Here is an 11,687-nt window from a genome sequence, read left to right on the forward strand (position 1 = left end):
TTATTGCACATGTAGACAAAACTTCAACCCTACAAGCAGAAACAAATGCTCAATCAGACAATATTACCAATAACCAACATATTCGAAACACAATTAACAAACAAATAACATTAGTTACGTTACAGAAACAAACAATTAACGGCAAATAAACAAGATTAGTTACGTTACAGTAAAAAAAAACAATTAACGGACAAATAACAACATACCAGTTATGTTACAGAGTATGTATGCTCAGCGCATATGTAAGCCTACGTTGTACAGTAGCTATACAATGAGCCTACTCAAAGTCCGGCAAATTTCAGGTCTGTCATCTAATTTACATTTTCTACAGATGGTATATATTAACCAGTGAATTTGTAGTTCTTCCGGTTAACAGGTCCGTGAAGGCAGTTCCGTTCATGCCGATCTATTTGGCTGTTCGTCATCATTTGCTGTCTCGTTAACGGTTGTTATTGGTAACTAGTGCTGTGAAAGATAAAAGACACTTGGTGGAGAACATACAGTGCTACACACAACCCCCCTACAGTTTTACGATGCCCTCATCGTACGCACACTACACACTTCCTTCCTCTCACACTACACTACCATTACCTGTTTCCGACACAGAAAGACAAATTTACAACTATGATCGCTGCCTGTTTCGTATCCTCTCTGATCTTCTCAGTAATGGTGCATTAATTGTTACTCCCTGCTCTTGTTCAACCTCTTTATCAACACCTTCTTTAGGTTCACTATTACCATGGTTGCTAAAATCAAACTCGAACCTGGTTAAAACTTCTTCCATATCAGGCATTTCTAAGCTACTGTCATCCATATCAGCAGTTTCGAAATTATCATTATTATCCGTATCTAAGTCATCAATATTTTCTCCCCCCTCATTCCTTTCTATCCCAGCGAACGGTTTAATATTCCTTCTATGGATAACCTTAGCATCACTTCCTTCAGGCCCAATTCTATACAAACCACAGTCCCTGTTAAGTTTTTCTTCAATTACCCACTTTCTTTTACCGAATCTGTCTCCTAGTTTCGCTTTTCCAATTATTTTATTTTCTCGTAATAAAACCTTCTGTCTTACCTCAAATCACTTTCTCTGGACTTTGCTAACATAGGCTTTGCTTTTGATACCCAGTTCATTTGTGTGTTCCTTCTAACCAAATCCCAAACCTCTTTTTGCATTTTGCATAGCTGACGTAACCAGTTTCCGTCTTCAAATTTGTAAATGTCTTCCAGATACCCCCAGCTCTCGATTGAAATACAAAGTTCCCTCCCGAACAACAAGAAATACGGAGAAAACTAAGTCACAGAGTGAGGTGTTATGTTATACGCAAATACTAAACTCTGCAAATACAATGGCCATTTGTTCCTCTTCTCCTCTTCCAAACTTCTAAGTAGACTGTACAGAGTTTTATTAATTCTTTCCACTTGACCATTTCCTTGAGGGTGATATGGAGAAGTGCGTGATTTCTTTACATTAAACCTTTTACAGATTTCCTTAATTAGAGCTAGAAATTTCTCCCCTGGTCAGTATGAAGCTGCTGAGGAATTCCATATTTATAAAAGAACTCTTCGACCAGTATTTTAGCCACTGTTTTCCCTTTCTGATCCTTCGTTGGATATGCCCACACGTATTTGCTAAACAGGTCACTTAAAACTAAAATATGCTTTCGACGGAACAAAAATCTATCGCCACAATTTCCATGGGCTGAGAAGTTTCCACATGAACAGGAATGGTATTTCTATATGGAATTTCATCTTTTGCCCTTAAACAAGTTTCACAATTTCTAATGAAATCCGTTACAAATCCCCTCATGTTGGGCCAATAAACCCTAGAGTTCAGTAATTTGTAAGTTCTATCAATACCCTGATGCTCTAGTTTATCATGGGTTTCGACTAAACACTTACTTCTTAAAAGAACAGGAACGGCTAATCTATAAATTATTTGATCTAATTGATACATATGGGTCTTATAAAGAATATCATTTCTTATCACATGACTTTCTTTATCCTTTTTCCACGTAACTAATTTAGGTTTGAAATTAATGTTTTCAAGCTCAATATTTTCTCCTCCTAGCCATATACTTACAATCTTTAAAATTGGACAAGCTTTCTGTTTATTAACAACGTCCTCCCACTTTAAAATCCGATGTCTACTTATGGCACAAACAAAATTTGCGTCCTCATGAGGAGCTACCCATACTTCTACGTCTTCATTCATCACCATTTCCTCTCTAGGCTTGCGTGACAGAACGTCGGCTTTAACATTTTGTTTTCCTGGTCTGAATTTAAGTTCAATGTCAAATACCGACAAATCTGCCACCCATTTTTGTTCTGTGTGATCAAGTTTTGCTGTGCTGAAATTGCTTAAAGGGGCATTGTCAGTATACACCATGCACTCTGTGCCAATAAGATAATTTTTAAATTTTCCAGTAACAGCCCACTTCAAAGCACACAATTCTAGTTTCCTCGAACTATAGTTCTTCATGTTTCTTTCGTGTGGTTTCAGTGACCTACTTGCATAAGCTACAGGATGCAGCTTATCCTCCTTATATTGGGACAAAACAGAACCAAGTCCATCGTAACTAGCGTCTATTTCTAATGTACACGCTTTCCCAAACTCTATCCCTTTCTGTACTGGGGCAACTATCAATTTTTCTATCAATGTCTGGAAGGCCATTTCCGCATCTTCTGTCCATTTATCATTAATACTTTGACTGGATTTCTTCTTTTCTCCTTTCAATACCTCATTCAGTGGCTTGGCAATTATGCCAAAATTTTTAATAAATCTCCTATAAAAGGTTGCAAATCCCAGGAAAGCTCGCACTTCCTTAATAGTTTCTGGCCTCTTCCAGTTCTTCACTGCTTCTATCTTACTTAGCTCAGGTCCTATTCCTTAATTACTAATGCTAAATCCTAGGTAACGTATACATGTCCGCAAAAAATGACATTTCTCTGGCTTTAATTTCATCCCATAAGACTTTATGCGCTCTAGCAATGCCTCCAATCTTAATAAGTGTTCGTCAATGGTCATCGAAAATAATATCATATCATCCAAATAAATGACTTGAAATTCAAAAACCATATCCCCCAAAATATTCTCCATGCATCGTTGAAAGGTTGCTGGGCTGTTTGTCAGACCCATTGGACACCTGGGATACTGAAAGTGTCCCCATGGTACAGAAAATGCCGTTTTCTCTCTATCTGCTTTCCTTAACAAAACTTGATGATAGTCCTGCGCAAGGTCAAAAGTGGAAAAGTATTTGGCCCCTTCCAATGAATCCAGACACTCCACCACTCTAGGAAGAGGAAATGCATCCTTAAAAGTTTTTTCATTCAATTTCCTATAATCAATGCACAACCTTAAGCCTCCCCCCTACTTCCTCTCAAGGACTATAGGTGCTGCATAAGGACTTGCACTTTCTTCAATTACACCCCGTTTCTATAAGTCATCAAGCAACTGTTTGGCCTAAGGGATTAACGTGAGTGCTATACTTCTATACGGTAATTTGATAGGTTTCCCACAGGACAATCTAATGGAATGTTCCCATCCCTTTATCAAACCTAGGTCCGAATCATTTAGCTCAAAATAGTCCTTATATTTGTAGAGTATCTTATCAAGTCTTGATAACTCCGATTTACTTAAGTTACTTTCATCGACATTGACTCCCAACTTCAGTCTGTGGTTTTGAAGTTCTTCCTCTGATAGGTTTTCAGTATTCTTGTTATCATCATCATCCATAAACTCCTTGATGCCAAGTTGTACCGTGGCCAATATACAGCCTGCTTCAATGCTAACATTATCTTTAGACCAATTAGTAACACACACATATCCAACGCCCCATTCACATATAGAAAAACTGGGCAAGACCTGAACACCTGGAGGCAACATATTTTTACTCTCGTCTGCTACTTTCTCTAAAACTACATACTCCTTTGGCACTTCCTTTAGGCTATCAATGTATACCTTAATTAGTTTCCTGCACCCCTAATATCGTTTATGCTTCGAGGGGGAAAGTGTCAGAATTAGAAGGGGAGCCGTATCAAGGTTACCCTAATTCCTAATTTTGTAGCGGTTTCGCACTGTGGTGTTCCGTGTTGATCTGATAATTTCAATCGATTTTCAAGGATTATTATGCAATATCCAGCTTCTTTCACCTCTGGAAAGGAGGAACCCCAGATAACATGTGTTGCAGTGTTCTGTAATGTCAAGAGTAAGTATTTCTACATTCATAATTCATGCAGGTTTCACGCCCCCTGCAATATTATTTCCGAATCCCTACATTATTGGAACCCGCAGGTTTGCAATGTATGTCAGACCTTAATGTGCGAAGGTTTCGAGAATCCCAAGTCGATAGAGTCTGGGAATGCAGCTCGTAACAAATTACGCATCTAGGTGAGATGCTTCCAGAAAATCTCTTCGGGACCATACCTACCTAATAATAGGATGCGTAATCTACTATTTCCAAAAGCAAGTAAGGAAATAGTAGTGCCCCAGGCACGATTCACATCTCCCGACTGCCAGATACCCTTTGGGATGGAGGGTAGCAAGCCTCCATGGGAAGAAGGGGAGAATGTCGTGTCGGAATTGTTTCCACCTGTACCAGCTCTTGAGCCATTGACAACGACATCTCCACCTCCTACCCTTTTATTAGATGGAATAGACCAATTATGGGCCCAAGTGAAAAATCTAATAGAAAATCTTCGCAAACAAGACGAAATGCAGATAGCGAAATGCAAGATAGAGCCCCGTGAAGCTCCACTTGTCGCTCCCAAGGGTCATACAAACGACCCCTAGATCAAAACCTTCCGACATGCTCCTAAACCAATCCCTGGAGGTTTGCGGAGCTGATGCCGATTTTAAACAATAAACTCTACATCTCGGAGAAGATGGGTGCTGTTTTTTTTGGAAAAAATTCAGTTTTGGCCAAGCTTTGACACTTTCATCAAGTTCTTCATTTGACTGAAGTATTAACCAAGGTCAAAAAAAGAAACGAAATCAAAGGAGGTTATGATTCTCGACCATGAAAAGGCACAGGCTATCCTGTCAAGTAGCCTGAAAAAGGCAGGTTACTCGGTGTCGAAGGTTTTCACACTAGGTAACAGGTACCCTTCCTTTCTTGCTCCTGCTTCGATTTCATTCCCTTTTACGGGGAAGGCATTTAAATCTGTTGCCAAGGCAGTGGAGACAGGTAAACCATGTCCTACAATCGAGGTGTGCAAGCCTCTGTCACTAGCCTTTCCCAGACAGGAGAAGGACTGGAAGGAAGTCCACTTAACCTTTGCAGTAGGAAGATTGGATGCGGATGTCACCAGTCGACAGTTTAACGAGAATCTCCCTAAACAATCCGAGTTCCTCTTGTATAATGAACAAGAGACAAAGGAGACACTTGTAGCCTCCCTATCCTTACAAAACTACATAGAGTTGTGATCAACCCATCAAAGTACCCCAAAATGTATATGGCTACCTTAGTAAAAGACCTTTATGCCTTTATGAAGGGTAGGAGAGCATGTAGGGAGTTTGTGTTCACTGTCGCAACAGTGAAACATGAAACAAGGAAGCTAATATCTTCCAGTATCTGGGGTAAAGACCTCTTCCCAGACGAAGTAGTTAGAAAAGTGATTAAGAACGCCACCACGGAGAACATAGAGCTTCTCCAAAAGTGGGGCATTCTTTCAAAGAGAAAGTCATCCCAACCTAAAAGGAAGACGGAAACGTCTGAAAATATACCTTGGGCTGTTCAACAACATCCCACAGTTGCAGTGACCACTGTACCACAGGCAGGTAGTTGAATATCTAAACCTACTGATTATTCGAAGCATAGAGGTGCTTCTGGTAGGAAGGAGGTTTCTTCAGGATCGCTGGATCTTCGATCCTTGGGTCCAAGGCCTAATGAAGATAGGACTAAGATAGAAGGTAGACATGTCTCCAACATCATTTCCTCAACTCTTCCTACAATCCAAAACCCTCCTGGAGTAGCATACCTTAGAGCTCAAGAGCATACAGGTGGTAAGGGAACTATAGTCCATCGAATTCCAGGGAAGACTGTTTGGTGTTCACGAGAAGGACTCAAAAAAACTCAGTCATTCTGGACTTGTAGCCACTCAACAAGTTCAAATAAAACAGCGAGTTCAAATGTTAATCCTTCTGAACATAAGGACCCTGTTTCAAAAAGAGGTGTTTGTAGTCTTATCAGACCTGAAAGGTGTCTATTGGCAGCTTCCAGTCAGTCACTCCCTCCCCTCCTATCTAAGATTCAAGTTACAGAGGGTAAAGTATATCCTAGGAAAGATACTTGTCGGACTAGACACAGTCCTAAGTATCTTCACAGGATTGGCAGACATAGTCACGCAAAAACGAAGCCTAGAAATGGTTCAGGCTACAATGTACCTGGACGAGAGGCTGGGGTGAGCAGTACCCGAAGTGATTGGTCTATGAACATCCAAAGAAATGATCCGGTTCCCGGAACATCACGGATGCAAGATAAGCTTCAAGAAGTCTCGATTCTATCCAGCTCAAAGGCTTTAATGGCTAAAAAACCATTAAAACCTATGGTTACACCAACTCTCTTTTCCCTTGGGAATGTAAAAGGAGATTGCAGGGTCGGTCGAGAGACTGGTAATCAATCAGATTTCCAAGACGCTAAGAGGGAGGAGCTCTGAACTCTCTCTAGTTTGCAATAGTGACAGACCCGGTGTTAAGAGCACAGCTGAAAGATGCGTCAAGAGTCTGGAGAAGATACACATCAAACGCTCAAAGAGATCTAAATAGACCGATATTGGTCCTTCCTTAATCGCTTCCCTAACAAAGGTCAAAGTCTGAAAGTCCCAAGACCATGTTGGTCCTGTAATGAGTGGGGAAACTCTCTCCACGCAGATCAGACTTCCTACGGCTGATCTGGGACACCGAAGCGATAATGAGACATCAGAATCGACAATGCTAGAGAACGTCCCATATAGTCTAGGTGACGTTAACCATCCCTTAAAGAGATGGCACCTGTCAGCAGTTCATGTACAATCGATCTGCAATGTGACAGTGGATGCTCTAATTGGGCTCAAGCCAATAGAGTTAGAATGATCCACTGACGCAGACCTATTCTCTCCCAGATGGGAACAAGTCCCCGAACTACCTCAATATGTAGCCCCATAGGAGGAGATAATAGACATCATGTCTCTAGTATGGAAGGGATGAACTCAGAAATCCCAATTCATCCCATCCGATCTCCTGCTGAAGGTCCTCAACACGCTGAGATCCTTCCAGGGAGGAGTAGCTCTGTTGGCTCCCAAGTAGTCCAAAAGCAATCTGTCCTCTTTAGTGTAGGAACTGAAGCTGCTGGCCCTAGTTCTGATCCCAGGACTATTTCAGAAGGCTCAAAAGTTAATTGCCTTCGATTTATCACAGAGAACCCGAACCCTTCATTTCATGATTTTCTTGCCCTAGGGGTTAGGAAAAGGTTTGGGATCTCAGAAGGCAATATAGAATTCTTAGAAGAATACAAGTGTAAGTCAACTAGAAGACAATATGGTTCTTCTTAAAAAAAGTGGGTTGCTTTTGTAAAAGCAAAAGGATTGAAAGAAATTCCAATGAAACTCTGTCTGTCCTTCTTTGTCCACCTTCATAATCAAGGTCTGGCGGCCAACAAGATACCTACGTGCAAATCAGCCTTGACTAGACCTCTTCTATATGCCTTTCAAGTGGATCTGGCAAATGAAATCTTTAATAAGATTCTGAAGGCATGTGCAAGGCTTAGGCCTGCAGCACCACCAAAGCCCATCTTTTGGTCTTTGGACAAGGTCCTACATTACGCCTCATCTGTGAACAATGAAGATTGTTCCCTTAAGGATCTAACCCAAAAGGTTATTTTTCTGTTTGCCATAGCCTCCGGGGCTAGAGTTAGTGAAATAGTGGCCCTATCTACAGATGGGGGCCACATTCAGTTCACAGAAGCGGGAGAACTGAATCCCCTCCCTGATCCAACCTTTCTTGCTAAGAACGAGCTACCCACTAAGAGATGGGGTCCCTAGAGAATCTGCCCTCTGAAGGAAGATGTCTCTCTATGTCCTGTAGAGTGCCTAAAGGTCTATCTTCGTAGAACTTCAGACTTCAGGGGAGGACAGCTATTTAAAGGAGAAACCTCTGGATCAAACTTATCCCTAAAACAACTGATGGCGAATCTCACCTACTTTATTCGTAGAGCATATTCTGACAGTACTCCCGCAGGTCATGATCCGAGAAAAATTGCTTCATCACTGAACTTTTTTCAGTATATGGACTTTGAGTGACTTCACTCATATACTGGATGGAGATCATCCAGAGTTTTCTACAAACAATATGCTAAGCAGGTCCATGAACTGAAGCATTATGTGGTGGCGGCAGGTAGTGTATTAAAACCTGTCGTCTAATTCTGGGATGAGCAGTTAATTGACTGGGACTGTCAATTAAAGGGAGAAGGGGTCATCACCTTTGCTGTGACCTCCTTTTGAATGAGTGTTACCACGGTGACACTAACTCTGTTCATTATCCCAGGTGTGGAATTATACAGATAGCACTAGTGCCGTGTGTACGTAGTACACAGTGTTGATAGAATGTAACTGGTACAGAAATTATGAAGAGAAATTTCATTATAAATTTTTCTTCAATCTGAGAGTGGCACTCATCATTTCTTTCCTTTCAAGAAAGAAATATAATTTCTGTATATGTTATATGTATAATTCCGTTATCATGCTACATTCGTTTTACTTGTTAATTCATTTAGTCATTTATTAGGAATAAATGTCTATCAAAATGTAATTGCATCCTAATCCACCTGACAGTTGCATGTTTAAGATGCCAGAATTCTTGGACTTACTGAGGTAAGTATTATTCATATCATTGTATGCTCGCAAACAATGGACATAAGAGACACTGATATTGATTCAGCAATATATACAAACGATGAGGCTGTTTGTATATTCAGTGTGTATACTTATGTTTGTTCATATAATATATGCTAACCTTGAGGCCCCTTTCCTAATGTCTAGAATGACTCTTCCCTTTAGGGGGCAGGAAGCACTAACATCGTTTATCATTAGTGATGATGACGGATAACGGTAACGTCATGTGTCTCAAATGGTCCAAAAGGCCATAGAAATGTTGTCCCAATGTTAAGGCACTGATGAAAGTCCACAGATACATGAATGCTCTGGTACGCCTCCATCAGGACGACATGGCTTGAGCCTAAAAAACGGATTTTGACCAAAACGAAAAATCTATGGACCCACCCTTCTTTTCTAAAAGAAAAGATCTTCACAGTATCCCTCCCGAAGTACTGTATCTGTAGCACCATGCTCAATGCTACAAGGAATGTCCACCATTTTGGATATGGCACTGTTGTGACACTCAGTAGTAGTATGGGAACTAGGGTAACCTTGATACGGCTCCCCTTCTAATTCTGCCACTTCCCACCTCGAAGCGTAAACACTATTAGGGGTGCAGATTGCTATGTGGCGTGTCAAGAATACATCCTCTGATATTATGTGATATCTTGAAAGAGAATTATAAGGATATTCTCGCCAGGAGTTAGAAGTTTGTGACCTAAAGTTAAAATTCTCTGGGAATATCACTGAAGTACATATATCCATTAAGGAAGCTACTTATAGGAACTTACATCAGGACGACATGGCCATCTTACCTAATAATAGATTTTTCGCTTCGCTCAAAATCTGTTTGATAATCATGATACACATTCGGAGAGAAGCTTCTTTACCAAGAATTTTTATATTTCTACTTTGCTCTTTATTTTCAATAACCGATCCAGCTCTGCTGAAGACATTTCTTATTTTAAAGGGCTAAGGTTTTAAAGCTAGGAAAATATATGCTTTTTTATTGCATTTAATTTACTAATTTAATCTTTTTTATTTTGCATTCTTTCATTGATAACACTAAATCAATTTAGAGAGGACCTGTCCTTGTATTCATTTTGATAATCATGATACACATTTGGAGAGAGGCTTCTTTACCAGCACACTTTTATAGACAACTGATCTACACTTTTTACTAATAGTTTTCAAAGTTCTCTTTATATATTTTCTAAGTTTCACTTCATCAGTTGTTACTTATGGATTCTTGCAAGTATGTGGAATCAGATTAGGTTGAAAATAATTTTTCAACAATGATAATTATGTTTACCACCAACAAAGAAAATGCTGGGTGCTTAAAAATATATTGGCGTTGTGGTAGCCGCTCTTGCACAGTACAGCTTCTTTCTACTCTCTTCTATCCTTTGCTCTATCTTTCTGGACTCTTGTACGGCCTGGGTCTTCATCTTTCCCATTTTTCTAGTATTTCCAGGTTTCTTGTATAGGTTGGCCATCACTAATTTGGCAACTTTGAGACAGGAAGGATGCCGAATTATCCATTTTTCCGGATTATCTTTATATTACAGGTAGTCGTCGACTTACGACCGATATAGGGCGACTGGGGCGCGTCACAAGTTGAGAAGGCGAAGTTTCCGTAGATATATTATGATGAGTCTTGAGTCCGCAATCATCCAAGCTATATTTTATCAACATTTTCGTACTGTATATCATTTTTCTATTTTCTTATTTAATAGGATATCTTATGATTTATTAAAAATTTCTGTGTTCTATTTTTAAATTTTGAAAGAATTTTAAACATAAAAACTTACTATTTTGTTTACCTTTAGTTATAATTACCTGATCGGTATGTTACAGGATATCAGTTTTCATAAAGTTCGTTTGTCCCCATTATTATCAGTTATCGTCCGGATAGGAGATTGGCCAGGGCACCAGCCACTTGTTGAGATACCACCACTAGAGAGTTATGGCGTCTTTTGTATGGCCAGACAGTGCGCCATTGGATCCTTCTCTTTAGTCACAGTTCATTTTCCCTTTACCTAAAAATACACCGAATAGTCTGGTCTATTCTTTACATATTCTTCTCTGTCCTCATACACCTAACAACGCTGAGATTACCAAATAATTCTTCTTCATCCATGGGGTTAATTACTGCATTGTAATTGTTCAGTGGCGACTTTCCTCTTGCTAAGGGTAGAAGAGAATTTTTAGTTATGGTGAGCAGCTCTTGTAGGAGAAGGACACTCCAAAATTAAACCAGTATTATCTAGTTTTGGGTAGTGTCATTGCCATTGAACCATGGTATTCCAGTGTCCTGGGTTAGAGTTGTCTTGCTTGAGGGTATACTCGGCCACACTATTCCATCTAATTTCTCTTCATCTTGTTTTGTTAAATTTTATATAGTTTATATAGGAGATATTTGTTTTAATGTTGTTACTCTTCATAAAATATTTTATTTTTCGTTTTTTCCTTTCCTCACTGGGCTATTTTCCCTGTTGGGGCCCCTGGGGTCTTTTTACTGGCCAGACAGTACTATATTGGATCCTTCTCTTCGGTTGTAGCTCATTTTCCCTTTGCCTCCATGCACACGGAACAGTCTTGCCTTTTCTTTACATAAACTCCTCTGTCCTCAAACACCTAAAAACACAGATTCCCAAGCAATTCTTCTTCACTCAAGGAGTTACTGCACTGCAATTGTTCTGTAGCCACCTTCCTCTTGCTAAGGGTAGAAGAGACTCTTTAGCTATGGTAAGCAGCTCTTCTAGGAGAAGGACACTCCAAAATCAAACCATTGTTCTCTGGTATTGGGTAGTGCCATAGTCTTTGTACCATAGTAT

Source organism: Palaemon carinicauda, chromosome 7 (assembly GCF_036898095.1).
Source record: "Palaemon carinicauda isolate YSFRI2023 chromosome 7, ASM3689809v2, whole genome shotgun sequence".
Classification (NCBI taxonomy): Eukaryota; Metazoa; Arthropoda; class Malacostraca; order Decapoda; family Palaemonidae; genus Palaemon; species Palaemon carinicauda.